Source organism: Sciurus vulgaris (assembly GCF_902686455.1).
Source record: "Sciurus vulgaris genome assembly, chromosome: 4".
Classification (NCBI taxonomy): Eukaryota; Metazoa; Chordata; class Mammalia; order Rodentia; family Sciuridae; genus Sciurus; species Sciurus vulgaris.
Genome location: NC_136464.1, coordinates 148,683,850 through 148,710,464, shown reverse-complemented (window position 1 = coordinate 148,710,464; position 26,615 = coordinate 148,683,850). Strand labels below are relative to the sequence as shown.

Genomic DNA, 26,615 nt, shown 5'->3' with positions numbered 1-26,615 from the left:
TAAACCAAGCCTTCTCCCTTCTGAGTCTTTGTACCTGACATTTCTTCTGTCTGGAGTGCTCTGGTCTCAGATTGCTGGAGGCTAAGCTCTTCCTTCCTTGGGTTTTTCCTGCTCAGTGGAAGAGACTTTCCATGATCCCAGCACAGGAAACAGGAATATCCTCTGTTGTTGTTCGTATCCTCCAAAGGCTCACGTGATGAAGGTTTGGTACTGAGTGCAGCATGTTCAGAGGTGGGGCTGTAGAAAAGTGATTGGATCACAAGCCTCCACCCACATCAGTGAATTGACTCACTGATGGATTATTAATTTGGTGTCCTTGATACTTTAGGAGGTGGACTCTACTTGGAAGAAATAGGTCTCTGGAGACATGCCCTAGAAAGGTATTTCTTGTCCCTAGTCCCTTTCTCTCTCCTCTCCTCTCCTCTCCTCTCCTCTCCTCTCCTCTCCTCTCCTCTCCTCTCCTCTCCTCTCCTCTCCTCTCCTCTCTCCCTCTCTCCCTCTCTCTCATTCTTTCTGCTTCCTACCTGTTATGGGGTAAGCTGCTTTCCTACTTGAGAGCCACACTGATAGCCCTCTGCAGGTTAATGGCGCCCTCACACACATGATTGAACCTTATCCCAATCAGGCATTATCACAGTCCCTGAGGTGTTGATCAGCTGGAGGCAAAGCACCGGACCTAACTGACTTAAAGAATCATTCCAGCCCAATCTTTCTGACTTAGTCATTAGGTTCACAAAAGTTCTATTTTAAATAATTTTACCAAGTTTGGCTGATGCATGAAGAAGGTACTATGGGTTGGATATGTTTTTTGTTTGCTTGTTTGTTTTCCCACAGGTTCATGTGCTGGAAGCTTGGTTCCCAGCATGGTAATTAATGGTGGTGGTAGAACATTTTAGAGTTAGGACCTAAGGGCAAAATGTTTAGGACATGGGGGCTCCTCCCTCATGAATGAATTAATACTATCTTGTGGGAGTAGATCAGGTCTCATAGGAGTGAATTAATTCCCTTTGGAACCAATTAGAAGTAATTCACTGATATAAAACAGTGAACCTCACCCCTCCCTAGTCCCTTACTTCCTGTGTTGTGGGGTGCAATTTTAAGAACAGACCGATCACCACTGAGAAGTCCAAATTTGAGAATCTTTATGAGCTAGCCGGATGACTGTCTCACACAGTGCCCCCAAAATGGCTATTGGGAGAACAGTCCAGATCATAGGGTTGTAGGGGTTTTTATGCCATAAATCAGTACATTAATCATAAGTGTCTGTTGCTATGATTCAGAATTACAAACTAACATCATGAGATCTAAAATCATCAGCAGAAGGGGGAAGTGGGTCAAAATGACCTTACTTAGGTACGAATTAAAGAATGGTTATTAATGGCTAATTAATGGTTATTACTATCTAGACAATCACTGTTGACATGGTACATTGTTTAGGAAAATAGGAATCAAAAAGAGAACAATTTTTCATTGTACAAGCATTGCCATTTTGTGTTGCCAAACGTCATGCTAAGTAACTGATGATGGGAACAGGGGTGGGGTGTTTCCCCAGGAGAAGCACTTTCTACATAACATGGAGTCTCAGGGTAAAATGGAGTCTGTTTAATCATTGCCCATATAGACTGCCCTATAACATTTCCATGGCGTCAAATTTGTGAACTCGTCACACCTGTCTTGTTATGTGACATCTTTCTCAATCTCTCTTAATCTTTCTCTCTCCCTCTCACCCCCATCTCATGTTCTGCCATGTAACACCTTCCAGTGTGTTGTGATGTAGCCAGAAGGTCTTCACCAGGGGTCAAACTGATGGGTTCGCCTGATCTTGAACTTTCAGACTCCATAACTGAGCTAAATAAATCTCTTTTCTTTATACATGGCTCAGCATCTAGTATTTTGTTATAGCAACAAAAAACAGACTAAGAAGGGAAGAAAGGCAAAAAAGAAAACTGAAAGATATTTGAGGCTAGTACTTTGAATTGTGCCTACTGTACAAAGTGAGAAATAGAAGAATGTAATTTTCCGGTCTACTTGTTCTAACATGCTTCTCTAGGTTTGTCATCAGCTCTGAGGGAACACAGAGAATATAAAAAGATATTTTAATTGAAGTGACTGTATTCAATTCATTCCATTCTCCTTATAAAACTGTCGGCTGTAAAGTCATTCTAATGTGAAACAGTTCTAACTTGCTCACTAAACCACATATTAATTCCTATTAACATTGAATCACAGTAGCATATTCACCCAGTTGTGGTAACACATGAAAATCTACAGGCATCACTCAAACCCAAGATGGCTACTCCTAGACCCTCATAGAGATTCAAAGAGTCATTCTCTGCCTATTCAAGCTGGGACCCAGATAATCATTCCCACCTAACAGCTGCCACACCAGTCTCCAGAGTTGCCACTCTTTTATGTAGTTTCTACACCTAAAAATGTTACTCTATTGAGTTTCTCACTTTTTCATTAGTTGAAAACGTTAGTAAATCATTGTAGTTAAAATGCCTGAGAAGAATTTCCACCCTCAACTGTAAATTACTGAAGGAGTTAAAACTTTGGTTCCACATAAGTAAATTTCCACTTGCAGAAATGTCATCTGTTGTAACAGAATTCCTTAAATCACCAAAAATGTAGCATAAAGCTGTCTGGAGTCCTGATAGTCTGACATATTATATAGGCACTTTCCAAGAGAAATTTTTTGTTGTAATGAATTTTAACCTGAACCCCCTACAATAAGAATGATGAGGACCTTCCACATTAGAAGTGATAGTTCAGATTTTTTTTCATTATTTTATTATTGCCAAGATTCAAAATAGTCACCAGCTGATTGCTGATGTCTCCTGTTTCTCTGGTTTGTTTCCTAGTGGGAGATGTCTGAGCATTCCCAGCTGTGGATACTCATTCCTCTTTTTCCTTAAACTGAATTGAGTTCTTCAATGGGAGGCACTCGGGAGAAACATTAACAAACTCTTCTTGATTTTTCCCTCTTTGTCTTCAGTTCTTCTTCTCATCTGGCAGCTCTGGGAATTTTCACCCACATTAGCACTGGATTCTTGTTCATGTTCACACTAAGGGTAAATCCCTGAGTTATTTTCTAACCAAAATCATATATGGGAAATGTTATGCATCAACTAAATGGTCAAGTTTCCTCACTTTTATCTGAGATTATAACAACCCCAGTGATTACACACATTATCTTATATCAATCACAAGCACTTTAATGCACAAAAATGAGAAAATAAAAGTATAATGCATGAAATGGACAGTGTTTGACAGATGAAGTCTTTTAAATCAGGGGACAACATGGGTGGGGTAGAAAGCAGAAAAAGCAACTCTTGGTGTCAAATGGAATCAGTGATTGAGAAATCACACAATCCCATGAAGAAACTTCTAGGACTTAAACGTCCTAGATTGTAAACAAGAGTCTCTATTTCATTGGCACCTCCTAATAAGAAGATGCCCTTCTTCAGCTTTTACCTTTGTTCTCCTAGTCACCAGAATGAGAAACCTTCAGGGTTCGCTGGATTCTACATTCAATTAGCTGCCAAGAGTTAGAGTCTCCATCTTTGAGCTGCTTCTTCTTCTAGGACCTTCTTTCAAGTCCTGAGGCCCTTAAATGGTTTTATTGCCTCGAAGTCTTTTTTTTTTATTATTATTATTTTCTTTTTGGCAGGGAAGAAAAAAGAATTTCCATGATATATTTTTGGCTGAAGTTATTTACTAATTATTCTCAAGAACAATCCGAAATTGACCGTTTCTTGTTATCTGGTAAAATGCATGCCTCCTTTTCATCAGTATCTTTCTGCCTTTACATTAAATCACCCCTTCTAAAAATTTGATGTTCATAGGAATCACCCAGGGGACTCACAAAAGTAAATTCTGATTCTGGAGGTCTAAAGGGAAGGCCTGAGATTCTGCACTGGGAACAAGTTCCAGGTGATACTGAGGATGCTGGTTGGGGAACCACACTTTGAGTAGCAAGATTCTAAATGGACCCACAACTGTCTCAGCAATGTCAGCAGTGTCTTAGTGTTGATGGTGATTTCTGCATGGGGTGGCTCTTTCCAGTTATGATTCTGTTTTCATTTTTCCCATTTTGTAAGCGTCTTCTAGGTGCTTACTTTATAACGGAATAGCCAAACTGATGAAACTACATTAAAACCAAAAGGGAGACATGGTGTCTGGCTGCCTTGGGCATTCCTGTTAGCATGAACTGCAGTCTTTCTGGGGTCTTAATTTTTAATAGCTATGCTATCAGATTCTCAGTCTTGGCATTAGGGCTAGGTGTTACAGCTTCCCATAAAGTGTTCTGATTTATGGACTCACTGCTCCTCACCATAAAATGAGGAGAAATCATAAATTTGAAAAAAAAAAAAAAAGTTCCACAGTCTAGCTAATGAGATTTCAAGTTATTTGTTATTTAATAAGCATTTAATAGCATGAAGATCAGAATAACTCCAACTCGCAAAATGCACTTAACATTCTGGAAACATCAGCAACTGAAAAGTGGATTACATGATATAATGAGTGTAGTTGCCTTTCTCCAGACCTGTTGTTTCCTTGCCCTCTCTGGCTTGTTTCTGGCTCCACTCACCTTTTCCACTAGCTTACCACATGATTCATCAACCTTCTGGCATATCCTACTTACCATCTGTGTTCAACATCCCATAAAACCCAATAAACTTTCTAATATCCAGCATCCCATTAGCTCTATCCTTGTATATAGCTCACTCAGTGGGAGTTGATAGTTATAATGATGACCTCAAAGCCAAGGGCACTACCACTTTCTGAACACCTACTGTGTGCCAAGTTATGTGCTAGTTGCATCAACCAAATCATCTCATTTAACCCTGAAGCAATAAAGATCCTAAAATGTCCCTTTACAGAAAGATTAGATTATGTTTAAATATGTTACTAAGAACAAATATATCTTCTTCAACTTCTCAAATGGTTATTAAATTTTATTGGTTTGAATGTATACACATGGTTTTAACTCGAAAGATACAAAAGGCTTCTAGTAAAAAATAAGTCTTTCTTTTGCTCATAACTCTCATCAAATCTCTGCCTCGAGGCACCTGTTGTCACCGTTTTGAATATATCACCTTCCAGAAGGAGTCCATTAGGCATGGTGTCCTAGATTTCTTTAAAAACGTATAAACTGTTTTAGCTATATATCAAAGCTCACTTACTAATTAAACCTTATTGTATATTCTGGTTATGATTTAGAAATACATTTTCATGACCATCATGCCATTTGATTCTCCCTACAATACTATGAAATAGGCAGGGCAGAAGTTCTGTTGTCATTTCACACAGGAAGAAACCGAGGCGCAAGGAGATGAATGACCTTCCCATGTGCATGGAGTTATGGGACACCCAGTTCTAGAACAGCTAGTCTGATGCTCTTTCCATGAGATCACAGAAAATGTAGTCCAAAGATCACACATCAAAAAATCGCGCTGTCCTTGGCCAGTCAAAATATTTTTTCTACACAGCACCAGTTATCCAAGAATTCACTGTGTTCAATATGGTAATGAGAGGGCATTATTTTACATAAATAGTATCTCACATAAAAACTTAATATTTTGGTTTTGCAAATGCAACTGTTGATCTGTAATCAATCCTTTTAACTTAACAAGGTCTGAGTTCTCTAATGGAGATGTGAGGCCCTTCCCTGAGACAGCCATTGGTAATCAGAGCTCAGGAGCTGCTAGAGAAGAGTGGGGTCATTTAGACATCTAATATAATAAACGAAAAAAAGCAAGCAGAAAACAACTTTATTCATTCTCACAACTGCCTGGTAAACTTGATTCCCCATTTGGAGATTAAATCCTAGTTAGATCCATAACCTTCATGCCACTTTCTGGTATTGACAAACACTTTGTGTTTTGAGATCTTGCAAGTCCAGTTCAGTCTACTATCAAAGCTTCAGTTGCTCACTCAACTCAAAGTTTCCTCCACCCACCCTCTCAGATGGCTCCAGCTGGAGAAAGGGACAGGGAAGAAGAGTCGAGTGGGCTCATCACTCCAACCCTGCTTTTCTACCACTCTTTTTGATTCATCTGCTGCCTTTGAATATTCTAGCATCAGATCAGCATTAGCCATGAAATGCACAGTTGCAATTTTCTGGGTGCAGAAGTTACCTGCAGGCTGATGCTTGTCATGGGGCATTTTTAGAGTTCCTCAGGAACAACCATGAAGGAACTCCTACTGCAGTTTCCTCAGAACAGATGTCTCCTCCAGCAGGCTGCTTATGATTTCCCCTCAGTTCCTAACTTCATATGTCCCACCTCTAACTTCTTTTTGGCTTTGCTTCCTGGTGGTCCTCTTGAGTGCACCCCCAATCCAGGCTGAGAACAGCTCCCTTCCCCAGAGTCCCCAGAGATATCAGCCTTTTTATCACAGGATTGGTAGAAGTGCAACTTCTCCAGCTACAGCCCCCCCTTCTTGCTCAGTGGCCTCCCTCTGACTTTTTCAGGTACCAATCTCAATGTGGTAGGCTAAAGAATGTCCCCTCAAAACTTTGCCCTAATCCCTGGAATTTGTGAAGTTTACATTCACAGCAAAAGGGACTTTGCAGATATGATTAAGGTAACAGATTTTGAGATGGAGGGATTATCCTGGATTATAGGTGGGTCCAATATAATTACCTTTAAACGTAGAAAACATTTCCCAACTGAAGTCAGAGAGAAATGGCAGTGTGAGAAGGCTTCACACACTCTTGCTGGCTCAGACGCTGAGGCCTTCGTGCAAGAATCAGAGAGAGGCTATAAGGAGCCAATGGCGGCCCTAGCTGACAACCCATATGGAAAGAGGGGCCTCAGTCCAACAGCGGAATGGAACTGAATTCTGCCAACAACATGCAGGAGCCTGGAAATGGATTCTCCCTTAGAGCCCCCAGAAGGGAAGGCAGCTCTGCCAACACCTTAACTTCAGCCCTGTAGGGCTCCAAGGAGAGAAACCAGCTGAGCCCACTGGACTTCCGGCCTACAAAACTGTGAGATAGTAATTTTGTTTTTTTTAACCTGCCAAATTTGAGCTCATTTATTTCAGCTGGAATAGAAATTAATACACCCCTATGTTCCCCAAAGTCCAGGAATCAGCTCTGTAGTAATTCTCTGAAGTTCCCCGCAACACCATGTTGCTTAAGATGAGGGGGAAACAGAGGAAGAGGAAGTATTGCAGCAACTTAAATGTTCTCTCTAATGAAATTCTTACCCTCCTCGTCAATCCACAAACCTCCTCTCATATCCCTAAGATTGTGAAGGGTTCAGGGCTTCTGGATCATTTTGGGGTCATCCTTTAGCGAGTATCATCTCTGTAGAAAAGATGGGCACTTAACCTTTGTTCTCAGCTCAGGCCTCCGTGAACACTGATCCAACAGGAAAGTCTCATTTTAATATCCCATTCCACACATGTATGAACACAGTTGCTGTTCATTTTAGATTTTGCTTTCTTAAAACATGTTAAATAGATTGGAGTTGGTCTGACAAAAGTTGGGTAGGAGGAGAGGGGATTGAGGTCCCAGAGAGAGAGAAATCACCACCAAGGTAGAAAGAGATCAGAAAACACACAGCTATTCAAGACACTTCCAGCCCTATACATTGGCCATGGTGGGACCCAGGGCAGTGAGGGATAAGGGAGCTTGTGTTCCATGGTTCTGGGTGAGGACCAGCTCATAGGGGAGCAGGATTCTTCTGTCTTCCCGAAGTAGTCCTTGCAATAATGACGTGAACTGGAACTGTGGAGCTGGAGTAAGTGTAGTCAACCCCTTCCTCTCTGGGTTTTGTGATTTCACAGTTTGGATTTCCCACAGAGCATAGCAATGAAGTGAAGAGGTGATGGAGTGGCAATTCTGTGACAGAACCACGGTGAGGGTGGAGGCAGGACCAGCAGATCCTCCTGCCCAGTACTAGAGGTTTACAGCTGGGCAGAATCTGGGTCATTTGCACATCTGCTGAATGATGGGGGAGCTGAGAAGGCAGGCAGATGGGAGGCCACTCCCTCCCACTTCCCTTCCTGTGTTGCTGCCCTGAAAGAGCCTCCTGTAGGTATGAAGTTGTAGCCTTTAACAATTTCATCCAGCTGACTCTGTTTGGTTAGTCAATATCCATTAATTGAAGACCTACTATGTGAAGGGCTATGACTTTTGCTCCAAGAACTAATGTATTCACAATGCTGTTGCTCTTCAGGGATTGTGAAATCCTGGATAGAGTCATCTCCCTGCCAAGAGCTCACTTATTCCATAGAGTGAAGGGCAGCTATGAGATTATTTCTATAATTCTGCTTTCTTTCCGTTCTCATTTCAGGAAGAAAACAAATGAATACAAAGTATAAAAAGACTAATACAAAGCATAAATATGTCTAGCTACAGAAAAGATTTCTTTATGGATTCTTTGAGCTGAAACACCTCAAAATAGGACCATTTATGCCTATTTTATGTTTCTCATTTAATTATCTATAATAGACAGCCAAGAAATGCATGTGACCCCACAGCCTCAGCACCAAATTCCATTCCTAACATTCAATATAGTGCTCAATAAATGTTGAATCAATCAATAGGGAAAACTGCAAACCAAGCATTTGAAATATTATGATACATTTCTTTCTGCTTCAACTCCTGGCTAATGAATGAGGAAGGTCACTGAAAGCGTGTAAGGGCCATCAGGAGCTTCATATTTCAACAGCCGGTGCCAAATTCTTAGTGCCAGATGGGACAAGATGGGATGTTAAACCGCTTCTTATTACCACGTCGTTGGCTTCCAGTGCCTTGGATTCTCCAATTGCTTGGTCTCTGTGGATCTCCGACTCCTTTTTACCTTCAATTGGAATGCCTCACCAATCATCCTGCTGTCTTTATCTTCTCTCACCTTAAAGTAATTCTGTCATCTTATTCCAATTTTAGCCACTTCCATTCAGAAGATCATGGAGAATTCTCTCCCTACCTACCCCCATTTGCCCTTCAGGAACATTATCTTCTGGGAAAGCGGATGTTACGGACACTTTTCAGAATATTTTTAGTTTGAATTTCTCCTGTCTTCCAACTTCCTTCTAAACCGATTACCTTTGCTTTGGATTTGACTTAAATTCAAAGAGATAGAGGTTCTAAATTTTTTCCTGTGAGCAGATGGAAATCGTTACATCAGAATGCTGATGACTGCGAAATCTTGGACACATTGTTTTCACAATTAGGAAATGGCAAACACAAAGTTCTTCAGCGCAAAGCCAGCGTGCAAGTTCAGCTTCCATTTGCTGCTATAAATTCTGTTCTTGTTGCTGCCAGTAAACACCAACTGTTCAAGTGAAATAGTAAATCCAAATGTGCCTGTTGGATGAGAGAAAAAAAATTATTTGCTGCATAAATGCTGATGCAAAAGGATTTTTTTTTTTTAACACAGTATATGGGGGTAAGAGAAGGAAGCAAGGGAGAAAGTTGAACTGAATACAGCTCTCACTGCGAACTTCTTAGTTGAAAGCTCTAAAAAGGCTCTTGATGGAAAGTTGATTCAACATACTGTCTGAACATCAAGGAAAAATAAATGCAGAATTGGAATATCAGCTTTGGGAATATCCGCTCTGAGTGCTCATAGGAATTACTAGAGAGAGCACACACCATTTGTACAAATCAAAGAAGAGAAAAATCCCAAAGTTCACTCAAAACTGTTGGAGGCACATGGCCGGATGTTATTTGCTGATGATCAATCTGAGAGTTAAAGGCCAAAGTCAGTGGTTGGTACCATCTGTAATGACAGGACTCAGTGACTTTCTGCCTCACAGATTTACTTTGAGGCTAATCACCAGATGTTTGTACTCAACTCTTTCTACAGTTTAATGTGGAACTGGAATTATGATCCAAGAAGATAGTTTCCTAATTGGTTTCCTGAATTTCACTTCGGATTACCTAAGTTTATAATAATTTCTCTTCTTTGTCCCATCATTTTCATTATGCTGTAGAAAATATATGAAACTTGGAGCCAACTGCCCTTTGTCCTATTCATCAATCTGATACTAGACTTCAGAGCCCACTCCTCATGTGGGTAGCAATGCCCACCCCATTGAGTAGATGGGAGGATTAAATGAGATAGTACATGTTAAATGCCTAATGAAAGCCTTGCATATGAAAAGTCCTGATACTAACGTTAGTTCCACTGACAGATTAGACTTTGCAAACCAGCAATTGAATAAAAGAACATTCAAATAAATTTTTTAGTGTGATTGCAGCTTCCAGCCAAGAACCAAGAAGTACAGAGTTTCCAGACCAGAATATTTCAGCATCTGAGAATAGCTGGGGCTTATCTTCATGGCTAAAAGAAGCAGTTTAATGTAAAGCAGTCTTTTCCTTCACTTTCTTATGGAAGGGAAATCATTCTCAGAATAATGGTTAAAATCTGCCTTCCAAGATCTGAAGATGTGGGCAACTTTCATATTAAAGTCAAAATCTACTGAAAGTGTTAGATGGATATATGAGGACCAGACACTACAGTCAAAAATAAAACAGATGTTAATGTCTTTAATGCTTTCATATGAAGCCAAAGTTAAGTGTTTGACTTATTATTGTCATTGAATTAATTGATACATCTGGTTTAATTGACCAAATTATTTATGCCTAAATAGTCACATTTCAGTGTTATACTGCTAGTTTTCATGGGGACAGAAAAACACCAGTAGTAGCAAATATATGAATTCAGAGAAAGATAAACTCTTCATTTCCAGATCCCAGATTTATAGTAATTTTTAAGTATATAATGAAGTGTTGGTTCTCCTTATGGTCAATTCTGAACATGTGTAAATTATCAGAGTCTCTGTGCATTTATTTTCACAGAAAATATTACCAGCAGAGGCAAAGCTAAGCCACGCTGATCCTTGCTGGGTGGGGTTGGAACACAGACCAATACAGGGCAAGGCCAAATGCAGAGATAGGAAGTATAAAATAGCAATAAACAGCCTTAGGAACATTGTCCTTTGGAAAAGACATCCCAGTAACATCTTATTAACAGACCAGAAGAGACACACATGTGTTCCATGCGTGACATGGTAAGTGAAACCAAACACCTCACGTTGAACACCCAACCCACTGTGAACTGAAACCTTAATGAAGGAAACATTTTTTTTAATTTATTTTTATTGTAAACAAATGGGATACATGTTGTTTCTGTTTGTACATGGAGTAACAGCATACTATTTGCGTAATCATACATTTACATAGGGTAATGATGTTTGATTCATTCTGTTATATTTTTCCTTCCCCCCCCCCACCGCTCCCACCACTCTTTTTCCTCTATACAATCCCTCCTTCCTCCATTCTTGCCCCCCTCCCACCCCCCATTATGGTCATCATCCGCTTATCAGCGAGATCATTCATCCTTTGGTTTTTTGAGATTGGCTTATCTCACTTAGCATGATATCCTCCAATTCCATCCATTTGCCTGCAAATGCCATAATTTTGTTGTTCTTTATAGCTGAGTAATATTCCATTGTATATATGTACCACAGTTTCTTTATCCATTCATCAATTGAAGGACATCTAGGTTGGTTCCACAATCTGGCAATTGTGAATTGAGCAGCTATGAACATTGATGTGGCTGTATCTCTGTAGTATGCTGATTTTAAGTCCTTTGGATATAGGCCAAGGAGTGGGATAGCTGGGTCAAATGGTGGGTCCATTCCAAGCTTTCTGAGGAATCTCCACACTGCTTTCCAGAGTGGCTGCACTAATTTGTAGCCCCACCAGCAATGTGAGTGTACCTTCCTCCCCACATCCTCTCCAACACCTATTGTTGCTTGTATTCTTGATAATTGCCATTCTAATTGGGGTGAGATGGAATCTTAGGGTGGTTTTGATTTGCATTTCTCTTATTATTAAAGATGGTGAACATTTTTTTCATATGTTTGTTGATTGCTTGTAGATCTTCTTCTGTGAAGTGTCTGTTAATTTCCTTAGCCCATTTGTTGATTGGATTATTTGTATTCTTGGTGTAGAGTTTTTTGAGTTCTTTATATATTCTGGAAATTAGTGCTCTATCTGAAGTATGAGTGACGAAGATTTTCTCCCACTCTATAGGCTCCCTCTTTGCATTTCTGATAGTTTCCTTTGCTGAGAGAAAGCTTTTTAGTTTGAATCTATCCCAGTTATTGATTCTTGCTTTTATTTCTTGTGCTATGGGAGTCCTGTTAAGGAAGTCTGATCCTAAGCCAACAAGTTGAAGATTTGGACCTAATTTTTCTTCTAGAAGATGCAGGGTCTCTGGTCTGATTTCAAGGTCCTTGATCCATTGTGAGTTGAGTTTTGTGCAGGGTGAGAGATAGGGGTTTAGTTTCATTCTGTTGCATATGGATTTCCAGTTTTCCCAGCACCCTTTGTTGAAGAGGCAATCTTTTCTCCATTGCATATTTTTGGCACCTTTGTCTAGTATGAGAAAATTGTATTTATTTGGGTTTGTGTCCGTGTCCTCTATTCCATTGATCTACCTGTCTATTTTGGTACCAATACCATGCCGTTTTTGTTACTATTGCTTTGTAGTAGAGTTGAAGATCTGGTATTGTGATACCCACTGCTTCGCTCTTCTGCTCAGAGGATTGCTTTAGCTATTCTGGGTTTCTTATTCTTCCAGATGAATGTCATGATTGCTTGCTCTATTTCTGTAAGGTACATCATTGGGATTTTAATTGGAATTGCATTGAATCTGTATAGCACTTTTGGTAGTATGGCCATTTTGACAATATTAATTCTGCCTATCCAAGAACATGGGAGATCTTTCCATCTTCTAAGGTCTTCCCCAATTTCTTTCTTCAATGTTTTGTAGTTTTCATTGTAGAGATTTTTTTACCTCTTTTGTTAGATTGATTCCCAAGTATTTTTTTTTTTGAGGCTATTGCAAATGGAGTTGTTTTCCTCATTTCCCTTTCAGCTGTTTCATCGCTTGCATATAAAAATGCTTTAGATTTATGCGTGTTGATTTTATAGCCTGCTATTTTGCTGAATTCATTGATGAGGTCTAGAAGTTTTCTGGAGGAGGTTTTTGGATCCTCTAAATATAGAATCATGTCATCAGCAAATAGTGACAGCTTAAGTTCCTCTTTTCCTATTCCTATCCCTTTAATTTCTTTAGACTGTCCAATTGCTCTGGCTAGAGTTTCAAGGACAATGTTGAATAGAAGTGGTGAAAGAGGACATCCCTGTCTTGTTCCCGTTTTTAAAGGGAATGGTTTCAGTTTTTCTCCATTAAGAATGATGTTGGCCATCGGCTTAGCATAAATAGCCTTTACAGTGTTCAGGTATGTTCCTACTATCCCTATTTTTTCTAGTGTTTTGAGCATGAAGGGGTGTTGTATTTTGTCGAACGCTTTTTCTGCATCAGTTGAAATAATCATATGATTCTTATCCTTAAGTCTATTGACATGATGGATTACATTTATTGATTTATGGATGTTAAACCATCCTTGCATTCCAGGGATGAAACCCACTTGATCGTGGTACATGATTTTCTTAATATTTTTGGATACGGTTTGACAATATTTTATTAAGGATCTTTGCATCTATATTCATCAAGGATATTGGTCTAAAATTTTCTCTCCTTGATGTGTTTTTCCTGGTTTGAGTATGAGGGTGATATTAGCTTCATAGAATGAGTTTGGTAGGGTACCCTCCTTTCCTATTTCCTGGAATACTTTGAGAAGTATTGGAATGAGTTCTTCTTTGAAGGTCTTGTAGAACTCGGCTGAGAATCCGTCTGGTTCTGGACTTTACTTGGATGGTAGGTGTTTAATGGCTTCTTCTATTTCATTGCTTGATATTGATCTGTTTAAGTTGTGTATGTCCTCCTGGTTCAGTTTGGGAGAAGCATATGTCTCTAGAAATTTGTCAATGTCTTCGGTAGTTTCTATTTTGTTGGAATACAGATTTTCAAAGTAGCTTCTCATTATGTTATGTATCTCATTGCTGTCTGTCGTGATATTTCCTTTTTCATCACGAATTTTTGTAATTTGAGTTTTCTCTCTCCTTCTCTTTGTTAGTGTGGCTAAGGGTTTGTCTATTTTGTTCACTTTCTCAAAGAACCAACTTTTTGTTTTGTCAATTTTTTGAATTGTTTCTTTGTTTCAATTTCATTGATTTCAGCTCTGATTTTAATTATTTCCTGTCTTCTACTACTTTTGCTATTATTCTGTTCTTCTTTTTCTAGGACTTTGAGCTGTACTGTTAGGTCATTTAGTTGTTGACTTTTCATTCTTTTCTGGAGTGCACTCCATGCAATGAATTTTCCTCTTAGTACCGCTTTCATAGTGTCCCAGAGATTTTGATATGTTGTATCATCATTCTCACTGACCTCTAAGAATTTTTTTATCTCCTCCCTGATGTTTTGTGTTATCCATGTTTCATTCAATAGCATATTATTTAGTCTCCAGGTGTTGGAGTAATTTCTGTTTTTTATTTTGTCATTGATTTCTACTCTCAGTCCATTATGATCTGATAGAACACAAGGCAGTATCTCTATTTTTTTGCATTTCCTAAGGGCTGCTTTGTGGCATAACATATGGTCTATTTTCGAGACGCTTCCATATGCTGCTGTGAAGAAAGTGAATCCGCTCGTTGATGGATGGACTATTCTATATATGTCTATTAAGTCTAGGTTATTGATTGTGTTATTGAGTGCTATGGTTTCTTTGGTTGGTTTTTGTTCGGAAGATCTATCCAATGGTGACAGCGGTGTGTTACAGTCACCCAGAATTATTGTGTTGTGGTGTATTTGATTCCTGAAATTGAGAAGGATTTGTTTGATGTACAGGGATGCACCATTGTTTGGGGCATAAATATCTACTATCATTATGTCTTCCTGATTTATGGTTCCCTTAAGCAGTATGAAATGTCCTTCTTTATCCCTTCTGACTAACTTTGGCTTGAAGTCCACTTTATCTGATATAAGGATGGAAACCCACGCTTTTTTACTGAGTCCATGTGCGTGGTAGGTTTTTTCCCATCCTTTCACCTTTAGTCTGAGGATGTCTTTTTCTATGAGATGAGTCTCTTGCAGGCAGCATATTGTTGGGTCTTTCTTTTTAATCCATTCTGCCAGTCCATGTCTTTTGATTGATGAGTTTAGGCCATTAATGTTCAGGGTTATTATTGAGATATAATTTGTATTCCCAGTCATTTTGGCTTATTTTTGGTTTTTAAGTTGGCTTGGTTTCTCCTTTGAGTGGCTTTTCTCTAAGGTAGTTCCTCCCTTTGCTGACCTCCATTGTTGTTTTTCATTTCCTCCTCATGGAATATTTTGTTGAGAACATTCTATAGTGCAGGCTTTCTATTTGTAAATTCTTTTACCTTTGGTTCATCATGGAAGGATTTTATTTCATCTTCAAATATGAAGGTTAGTTTTGCTGGGTATAGGATTCTTGGTTGGCAACCACGTTCTTTCAGAGCTTGAAATATGTTGGTCCAGGCCCTTCTAGCTTTTAGAGTCTGGGTTGAGAAGTTGGCTGCTCTCTGTATTGGTTTCCCCCTATGTGTAATCTGATGCTTTTCTCTTGCAGCCTTCAAAATCCTATCTTTATTTTGAATGTTAGGCATTTTCATTGTAATGTGCCTTGGTGCAGATCTGTTGTGATTTTGTGCATTTGGTGTTCTGTAAGCCTCTTGTATTTGATTTTCCTTTTCATTCTTCAGGTTTGGGAATTTTCTGATATTATTTCACTGAATAGGTTGTTCATTCCTTTGGTTTGTATCTCTATGCCTTCCTCAATCTCAATAATTCTTAAATTTGGTCTTTTCATGATGTCCCATAGTTCTTGGAGATTCTGTTCATGATTTCTTACCATTCTTACCATCTTCTCTGTTTGGGCAACTTCATTTTCAAGATTAAATATTTTGTCTTCATTGTCTGAAGTTCTGTCTTCCAAGTGGTCTAGTCTTTTGGTGATGTTTTCCATTGAATTTTTTATTTGGTTTATTGTTTCCCTCTTTTCAAGGATTGCCATTTGGGTTTTTTTTTGTTGTTTGTTTGTTTGTTTGTTTGTTTTTTAGAATCTCTATCTCTTTGTTGAAATGATCTTTTGCTTCCTGCAGTTGCTCTTTCAGCTTATTGGTATTATTATTCATTGCCTGTATTTGCTGTCTTATCTCATCCTTTGCTTTGTGAATCATCTTAATCATGTATAATCTGAAGTCCTTTTCTGACATTTCTTCTAACATACTGTTATTGGAATCAATTAATATATGATTTGTTTGGATCATTTTCTTCCCTTGTTTTTTCGTGTTGTTCATGTATCTTCCCCTCTAGCAGTGCAGATCTGGAGTATGACATATTTCCCCCTATAGGTTTATAGTGGCCCTATAGGTTTCCAAAACCTTTTCTTTAAGGGGAGATAAATATTAGCAGTGCCCAATTCAGACACTATGCAATCCTAGACCAAATAGTCCCTATGAGGACAATAACAAAATTGTTGTAATAAACAGAATGAGTTCAAAAATTGTCTTCAGTAAAACAAACAGATTTGCAATAAAGTCTGCAGTTTCTAAGTGAGGACAAAGAAGATGCACAGGGATGTAGAATGTAGCTGTTAATGGGATAAGAAAAGAATATACAGAAGTTCTAGAAAATAGAAAGGGTGAGAGTGTAATCAAAAGAAATTGGATGTTAGTATGCAAAAAAGGGAGAAAGAAACTGTGAGGGAACAGGTAAACAAAGGGAAAAGAGAGCAAGAACAGTAAAAAAAATAAAAACTTAAAATTTTTCAATAAAGAGAAAAAAGAATATCTACAGTACAATAGTCATATAGTAATGAAACCTCCCAGTCTTCAATAGCCTGATGCATGAGAGGTATACCTGACAATGAGTTTCAAGTCTCCAGCAGGCATCTCAGGATGGGTTTTGCCCCACCTAAAGATCGGAGCTACTGCTTCCAGGATTATCCAAGATGGCCGCTCTGGCTTCCAAATGTATTGGAAGGGGCTATTTGGCAAATGGGGAGCTGCAGCTCAGGGTGTGGACGTGGTCAGCTGGAGGTCCTGGAGGCACGGTGTGGTTGGTCAGGCAGGGATCCTGGAGGTTGGGTGTGTTTGGTGTGGTTGCAGGATCATGGAGGCCAGGTGCAATCAGTCGGTCTGGGGTCCCGGTGATAGGTGCAGTCAGTTGGTCTGGGGGTCCTGGTGGTAGGGAGTAGTCAGTCGATGTGAGGGCCCCAGAGGCAGGGAGTGATCGGTCGGGCTGAGGGATCCTGGAGACGGGGCTCAGTCAGTCTGGCCAGGAGTCCGATGGGGCCTGGCTGTTGTCTCAAATTTTCCAATACAATGGTTTTTGACCTGAAGAAGTTCTGGGTACCAAGAGAGCTATGGAGCCTGATAGTCTATCTATCAGTTACCTGGACCTCCTTACACTGTTCTGGCAGAGAAATCATGTAGCTGACACTTGGGCATCTCCAGAAACTCACCCCTCTACCTTCTATTTTGGAGCAACATTATTAGAAAATACATTCTTTTTTTGGATCTAAGCCTATTTCTCTGTGATTTACATGTATTGATCCTATTTCTATTGCTCAGGGGTCACATCCACGCAGAATTCCACAACCAGTGGTAGCAATTAGTCTTAAAAGTATTAAGGCAAAAGTTACAAATGAACCCACGTTGTGTTTTCAGTAATTGTGAATTAGCTGCTGACTTTTAAATATTGAACAATTACCCATAAACCCATACTTTTAACTCTCTTGAAATTTTGGAAGCCCCGGAGGCAATGGTCCCACATTCTTGAATGTAATAATTTGCTGAATTGAGTAGCAGCTTCTGCTCTTGGAGAGAGAAGATGCTAGTCCATTTACCACAGTCTTCTTGCAGAAAACATGGCTGACAGAGACAGAGTAATCTGGGGTTACTCTTAGTGCTCCATCATGTAAGTGATATTTAACTTTGTAAGAAACTGTCAAACGTTTTTAAAATAGTTGTACCATTGGTCCTCTCCACAGCAGTATATGAGAGCTCCATTTTTTTTTCTGCACCCTCCTCAGCTCTTGACCTTGTGGTTTTAAAATCTTAGCTGTCGGGCTGAGTTCGTGGCTCAGTGGTAGAGCACTAACCTAGCATGTGTGAAGCACTGGGTTCAATCTTTGCCACATAAAAATAAGTAAATAAAATAAAGGTCTACAAAAAAAATTTAGCATCAATAAGATGTGTTGTATTATTTTATTGTTAATATTTTGCATTTCCTTATAAATAATAATGTAATATCTTTCCATCTATTTATTTGCTTTCCATATATTTTCTTTGGTGAAATGTCCAGTACTATTGCCCATTTTTTATTGGGATTCTGATTTTTTTTATTTGCCAGAGTTCTTAACATATTCTGGATATAAGGCTTTTTTTTTACAGTATATGTGTTCTGAAAATATTTTCTCCCAGTCTGTGATTTGTCCACTCATTTTTCTTTTCTTAACCATAACTATTAAAGAGCTGTGTTTTCATTTTGATGAAGTCCTGATTATTTTCCCTTCATGATTCATTATTTTGTGTCCTAGTTAAGAAAGTAGAACTTCTCAATGGTTGCAAATATTATTTTTCCTCTAGAAAGTATTTTATTGTTAGGTTTTCATGAAGGTCTGTTTCATTTTGAACCAATTTTGTATACAAGGTGAGGAAAGAGTTGAGGATCATGTTTTTCCATATGAATGTCTGTTTTGGCACTGTCTGTTTTTAAAAAAAAACTACCCTCCTTCATTGCATTTTCTGGGTTCCTTAGTAGTCAATGAATTATCCTTATATTTGCTGATCTATTTTAGATTCAGTTATTCCATTGACTTATGTGTCTACCCTTTTATCAACATTCACATTCTTGATTACTAGAACTTGATAGATAGGTCTTTAAACCAAGTTTGTTCTTCTTTTTCAAGAAGAAATTTTTTTTTTTTTGCTTTTCCATATAAATTACAGAAACAGTATGTTGATTTCTAAAAAATGACTTGCCAGGACTCGTTGATTGGGATTACATTATAGATCAATTTTGATTGGGATTACATTATAGATGGATTTTGGAAGATTGCCATCTTGACATAGTCTTTCTGGCCACCTTTTAACATCAAATCATTTCTTCTGCCTTGGATTGATTATGAGACCTGCCACCAGGTGAGGACTTTCCTTGCACAACTCAGCAACAGGGTAGGCTATGCAGTGGATATTGGCTCTTGGTAAATGATTCATACTGATTTTAGCCCACAGGAATCATATCACCTACTGTGACAGTGAAATCATGGTCCTAGGTCTGCCCCCCCCCCTTTAACTACACCTTTGCCATGTGACTTCGTGGTGTCCTCCCACTGTGGATAAGGTAACCTGTTCCTCCACTTAAAACTAGATTCAATCATGTGACTAGCATTGTCCCATAGTATTTAGCAGAAGTGACACAAAGACTTGAAATGGTCCGTGCCTTTTCCATTGCTTGAGAAAACGCCTGCTAGAGAAAAAGAGAGGTAGAGCAGAATCAAGTTGCCCCAATCATCACAGACAAGAGCAACTTAGCTCAGATGACAATCAGTTGACCCCAGATGTGTTGACATGTGTGGCCAAGGGCAGCATGGCCAACTGCATAGCCAACCACAGCAAATGTAGGAGCTAGAAATATTTATTGCATGTGACTGAAAGTTTGTATTTGCTTGTTATATAGCATTACTGTGGCAATAGATAACTGATACACTTGGATAATAACAAGCTCTTTAAATTTGTTACAAACAGCATTATAGAATAACTTACCAGATCTGGGACATTCTTTAGTCAAATAAAGCTAGTGTCATGAATCAATTATGTCTCTTGATTCTTTTCATCCTTCTCAGTATTGAGTATTAATGAAAGAAAGTGATCATAAGAGAAACCTTTCTGAGACCCAATCTCTGAATCAAGTAAAACAAAAAACTATGAGGAATTTCTCTATTCCACTTTATTTTTATTTTTAATCACAAAATTATATTGCCTTAACTCTTTTAATAAATGGCTCGGCATCTAGGCTATCATTGGAATACTTTTTATAGAAAAAGGTCAAAATAAAGGTCAAAATAAAAAAATGATTTACCAGGTTATTTTTTTTCCTGTTCAAGTTCTTAGAATTGTTTGATTAAATGAAATTTTTAATTTTAAAAAAATTCAAAATTGTAAAAATGCGATTCTTTGGGGATAGGAATGCCATAACATAAAGATAAGAGTCAAGACATTTAAGACATGTGCATGAAGTTTAAACCACAGAATTGAATGCAACTGAAAAACATCCAGCTCTTTCCAGTTGCACCCAGAACCCTCCCAGAGGCTGGACTGGCTAAGGCTGCTGCTACTACTGCCCTTTCTTTGGTTTTCACCAAGGGTCTGAGCAAAAGGTGCTTAGCTCACATTAAAAATGCACGTAGAGCTAGACGTGGTGGCGCACACCTGTTATCCTAGTGGCTTGTGAGGTTGATACAGGAGGATCGTGAGTTCAAAGCCAGCATCAACAACTCAGCAAGGCCCTAAGTAACTCAGTGAGACCTGTCTCTAAAAAAAAAAAAAAGGGCTGGGGATGTGACTTGGTGGTTAAGACCCCTGGGTTCAATCGTCGGTACCAAAAAAAAAAAAAAAAGTGCATGCAGAAGTATGAGATTTTGTGTTTCTCAGGGCTTTAACATGGGACACATTCCTTATTAATGGAGTGTGCTTGGATCAGAGGCCCTTAATAACAGGATGATTTCGCATGGCTTGAACTCCAGGGTGTGTACTGGAGCCAAAGAGAAGACAGACCGGTGTCTCCACCACGCTGTTATCAATGGTAGTATCTGCTTGACGATGGGCCTCTGGGGCCAGGGACAGAACCTTGCCACCCCCACACAAGGAGGCCTAGTATACTGGAGACCTTGACCCAAGTGATTGTTGCATTTGGTTTATTTTCTTCACTCACCTCTACCCAGTCTCCTTGATGAGTTTGTCACTTACTTATAAATGACATTGTATTTGATGAATAAAAATAGATTGGGAAAACCAAATGTGGTTTAGATGAGGTTCTTAGGGGGAAAATAGAACGCACTGTTTCTGAGACCCGTCTTGGGGTGATAGTCATAATTCAAAGGGGGTGGTCAAAAAAAAGTCAGAGCTTGTAAAATCTTCCAAAAAAATCAAGACAAGCCTAAGCTGATAATATCTACTAGTTTGTTTAAATGAAATGAATAAATCACAACATAATCAAATAAAATGATAGAAAACAGACAGTACAATGGAATCATATTCCCTTGGGTTCAAATCCCTTCTTTACCCCTTCCCAGCTGTGTTCTGGAGTCTCAGTCTCCCTAACTCTAAAATGGGGATAAAAATAACACTTCCTTCAAAAGATTTTCATTAATTAAAAGAAAAAAAAAAAACAATGTATGTAGTCTGTGACTGTTAAGAACTCAATAAAGAGTAGTTGATATTGTTAGCATTAAAGCCATTATTTACAGTGAAAATGCTCATGATGTGACCTTATGTTGAAAGCAATCAGTATACCAAGCTGGATTGCAAGTATAATCAAAACTATGCTAAAAAGAACAATAGGGGAAAGCCTGGAAATACATCAAAATGTTATTGTGTAAGTTAAGCCTGTGAGTTATTGGTGACTTCCCTTTCTTTTTTTTATTTTCTGCTATAGTACTGTATTACATTTATGATTAAAATAATTAAAAAATAAATGAAAATTATGCACAGTATTCTTATGAAATAGTTTAATTTGAATCCAATCATGAGGAAACAATCATATAAAAACCAAGACAGTGATACATTTTGAAAGACAATTTACCTGAGCTTACTAGAAAATAAATTTCCTTTAAAAACAAAATGCAAAGGCAGGAGAACTGAGAACTGTACTATAGTAAAAGAGACCAAATCAAATAACAGTCAGAAACAATGTGTGAACAGACTGCAGTTTTAAAAACATTGTAAGTCAATTTTGGGAAAATTAAGAAATTTAAATATAGTCTGTATATTAGATGATATATTAATTTTCTTGGCTGGGATAATGAAAAATGCTTATGGTCCTTATGCTTAGGAAATGCATCCTGAAGTAGCTGTGAGTGATGTCATGATATTGGCTATGTATCTATCTATCTAGAGAGAAAGTAGGAGAGAAGTAAAATATAATGTTTCAAAGATGCAAGAAACCTTAGAGGCCTTCTAACCCAAGTGACCTACAGAGAAATCAAGTGAGTTAAAGATTGAAGTAGACAGAGAGGCCAAAGAGACCTACTACGGTTAGTGAAGTTATATTTTTTTTCCAAATACTGTTTTCTGAAGCAACAGAAAGTTCTACTACTAAAACCCCTAAGGCTTTCTGGTGCCTGAGATCTCCTGTCTCCGAAAAAAAGAGGATGAGGTTTTAAAAAGGCACATTATTGTATTAATAGCATAATAATATCTGTGGATAAATGGCACTACAGTTTAACATGATTTTATATGCGTTAAGTTCTTTGGGTCTTACAAGAAGCCAATTGAAAATGATCATGTTGTCTTTTGACAAACCTTCACGGTGGTTTATTTTACACAGACTCATATTTTACTTCACAAATAATTTCAAAGGGACTGAAGTCATGTTATTAAAGCCTATATATGTATCTATGCACACATACACACCCATACAGACTTATATATAGATATATACTTATATATTTTAGTCCCTTATTCCTGAAATGCTTAGCACTGCATTTTTATTTTGGTCACTTCCCACTACTGTTTATTTTATTCTGCTTCTAATACTGATGGTACGATCCCTGCCCTAAGAAATTTATAGTGTCTTGGAACACCTATGGGTTAAACAAGCAATTCGAGAGATTTCTTAGAATGGAAATCAGCAGAGTTCTGCAGGAGAAGAGGAGAAATGTGTAAACCCAGGTTGGCCTGGGGTTAGGCCTCAGGGACAGTAGACTGTGTGGCTGACCTCTGCCACTTCTGTGTCAGGTGACATGGGTGGGGAAGTGCCCAGTGCTCCTTAGCTGGTGGTGTTCCAGTGAGGAGATCATGTGGAAATTGGTAACCATCAGACTCTGGGTCCCCTTGATTTTCCTGTCAGCCACAAGGTCATTTGTGCAGACAGGAAGGGTGTGCCAATATGTGTGTCTCTGTCTCTGTCTCTGAGTAGTAATTAATGTTTTAGAAGGACAGGAAAGTTCTTGGGCTACAAGAGAGAAAGGCTGGGGAGATTTCCTCCACATCCGCCCACCCCCAACAGCTGGATGGGGCAAAAAATCAGAATAAAACTTTTCAAATATCCTGCCAGTCATCTTGGACCTCATAGCAGGCAGAAGAATTTCAAAGGCTCAATGTGGTATTCCAAACAATTCATTGATTTTATCATTTCAAAGCAAAGTGCCCATTTTGAATAAACTTTGCATGAATTGTTTATAGACTGTTTCCAGCAATTGTCCTTCAGTGGGCTCTCAGCTCTGCAGCCTAAGTGCATCATAAACAGTCCAGCCTGTCCCCAACCGTTGGAGTTACAACTCCGAGCTTCAACAAAATGAACATAGCTGACCCACCGCTTCTTTGTTTGGGTCCTTTACAAGAGACAGAGTCATTATAAGCTCTCCCAGACTGAAAAATGCCACTTGTAAGAATTCTGATGTTTGAACCTTAAGAACAAAAACAGTGATGTATAGGGACAAGTACCATTTAATTGTTGGAATTCACACTGAGAATGAAAGTCAAAGTGATTCCTCGCAACCCACATTTGTTCACATATTTTATAATTCCCTGAAACTAATCCCAGCTACAGACATTGCTGTACTGTTTGCAGGGCAAGAAGAGACCAAGCACAAAGAAGCCTGTGTCGTGTGTGTGTGTGTGTCAGAGGGACGAGAACACACCATCTGCTTTGCCAGCCACAGAGAGGCTTCCCTCCCCATCTCGGCCTGCACACTGGAGATGTCTCCCATCCGAGGAAGGATATGGCGGTGAATGAACTCGGGCAGTATTTGGAACAAAGAAAAAAAATTACTGAACATGTACCTGTGTCCTCTGGAACTGCGAAATGCAAAGACAAGCACAGTCTGTCAAATCTCTTGAACAGATGGCAAATCCTTGAGTCACTCTTTAGAATAACATTTTGGTAAACAAGAAAGTATTGTAGGGGAGCAGATTGATTAAGGAAATCATTAAAAGTCATTTTGCAGACAAAGTTGGTGAATAAGGTTAAAATTAACACTGGCAGTGGGGATATTCTGGGTCAGAACTCAGATGTACTGGGAAGCGTGTGTGTGTGTGTGTGTGTGTGTGTGTGTGTGTTTGTGAGAGAGAGAGACAGACAGATGAGATAAAGGAGAACATGAAAGCGTTACATGGAATGAGAGTTAGCCCAGTATACAACCTGTATTGCCACCACGTTCCATGTTCATAAAAAGTGCCCAAGAGATTTTGAGACACAATGAATGGTGTCATTGGAATGTATTTTCATTCTCTAAAGAGACCACTTGAAGAGGATAGCACTATTTGCATGAATTGTTTCTGGGATGTTTGTTTAAATAAGGAATCTTCATATATCCATTATAGGTTCAGATCTTGTAGCAGAGAAATTGGTCCCATCACTTATGTTTGTCAGAGACTCACAGACAGGTGGAGAAGTGGACAAGCACAACACTGGTGTGCAGTGGTAGGTCATTAGCCTGGGGCACCTGGACATGGGCTAACTAGAAGCATCGCATCTTTTGTGATTGGTCTGGGAATTGCACTTGACCTAGAAGTGGAAGACAAATATTAGAGAAGCTGGTAGTCAGTGACCAAGTCCTGATTTCTCTGGACCTGATGCGGCAGAGATTGCTGGTCAGGGCTCTATAGGCACATATAGTGTTATGGTTTGGGTGTTGTTTTTCCCCCAAAGATCCATGTTTTGGAAGCTTGGTCCCCAGTCAGTGGGAAAGGTGGAGCGCTGGGGGTGCTGCCATTAGAAGGGACTGCAAGATCTCCTGGAATAAGCATTCATGAGAACGAATTCTTGAAGAGCAAATCTGACCCTGGAATTACCTCCAGCCTCCTTTTGGCAAGATGATCTCTTCCACACACATCCTCCTGCCAGAATGTGCAACCAAAAGACCCTCACTAGAACTGAGATAATGCCCTTGAACCTCCGAAACTATGAGCTCAACAAACTTGTTTCTTTATAAAGGTGTTTTGTTATTGTAATGAGAAATGGACTAATACTGATATGGGTTGGCAATTGTCCATTTGCTTGTTCCCCCCAGGCAGGGGCAGATCCCCAATATCAGTATTGGGTATTTCAAGGTGTCTGGTACCCAGTGAATCTCACCATCGTGTACACCCATAAGACTGGGATCCTAATTAGAATAAGATATAGTCCAAGCTTTTATAAGTACATTAAAGGATTCTATTGTCATGTGTAACTAAAAAGACCAAATACAATTTTTTTTTAAAAATGATGCCTGGTACCCTTGGCTTCTTTCTCAATTTACTCATTCAGGTTCTAGACAATGGGCAACCCATTAGAATCCTATGCAAGGATGTACCATGGTCCCGAGAGTTTCTCCAGGTCTCTGCTTGGACTTCCACTCTGACCATTCGCCTCATACTTTGACTTCATGATTCCCCATTCTGAGATGGTTCTCATGGAACCATTTGGGCTTTGATTCTGATAGTGGAACCTCCTAGGAAACCACATGTGTTAGATCCTTCTTCCCCACCCCTATGCTCTGCCCTCCAGGACCTCAGCAACTAAACTTCCCAATGCGTCTGTCCAGAGGAATATCAGGTAGGACTAATTTACAAAGCTAAGGAAAAGCAGAAGTCCCTCTGGGCTATTATATAAGGCATGGTACATGCTTAAAAATTAACCCTTGAAGTACAGAACCCCTGGAGATGAAAACCAGGAGACCCACTCTCCAAGACAGAAAGAAAATAAGCCAAAGGCTGACGGACATATGAGGCCTCCAGAGAATTGCTCTCTGGCCTTGACATAATCAGAAATACCACATCCATCCTTGGTTCTGTAAGAGGAAAATAATAATCTCTATAAATTCTTAATTGGAACAGACCCCTGTTACAAAAGATAGATTAACAAAAGAAAACCAAATAGAAGAGCAGAAACATCTCTATTTCACACATACATGAGAGACACCCAGAGAATAAATCATTCTCAAAGAGGTGGTTGTGGATCTCTATTTATATAGCATCTTCAACAAAGAACTGCAGATTTTTCAAGACATGATATGACAAAAGAAAAAGACTTTGAGCCTCTGCAGAGCAGCAACCTGGGGGAAGAGGATTAACTGGCAGCAGATAAAGTTCTGTTGGTAAAACCTGTTAATGTAAATTCCTCTCCAGGAGGCTAAAGGTCCAAAATTGTCTTCAGTGCTTGCTTTGTTCTGAATGCGTCCCCCAAATTTTATATGTTGGAGACTTAATCCCCAAGGCCATATATTAATGGTATTTGAGAGGTGAGATCTTTGGAAGGTGATTGGTCATGGAGCTCTGCCCTCTTGAAGAGATTAATACACTTGTGGATTAATGGATTACCCCAGGAGTGGTTTAGTTATTAAAACAGTGAGTCTCTCTGGTATGTTGCTCCATCTTGCCTTCCAATGTCCCCCACCACATTAGGATGCAATAAGAAAACCCTCACCTGACTCTGGTGCCATGAGTTTGGATT

At 39.1% G+C, this 26,615-nt stretch overlaps 1 long non-coding RNA gene across 2 annotated transcripts in view; it reads right to left on the bottom strand.

Annotated features, from left to right (window-relative positions):
- Positions 1-4,458: 4,458 nt before the first annotated feature.
- LOC306660497 overlaps positions 4,459-26,615 on the bottom strand; it is a 44,360-nt gene continuing 22,203 nt past the window's right edge. For both annotated transcript variants that reach the window (XR_013763650.1, XR_013763651.1), the window contains exon 3: positions 4,459-9,322. This is a non-coding gene — a long non-coding RNA (uncharacterized lncRNA). The remainder of the gene's footprint in view (positions 9,323-26,615) is intronic.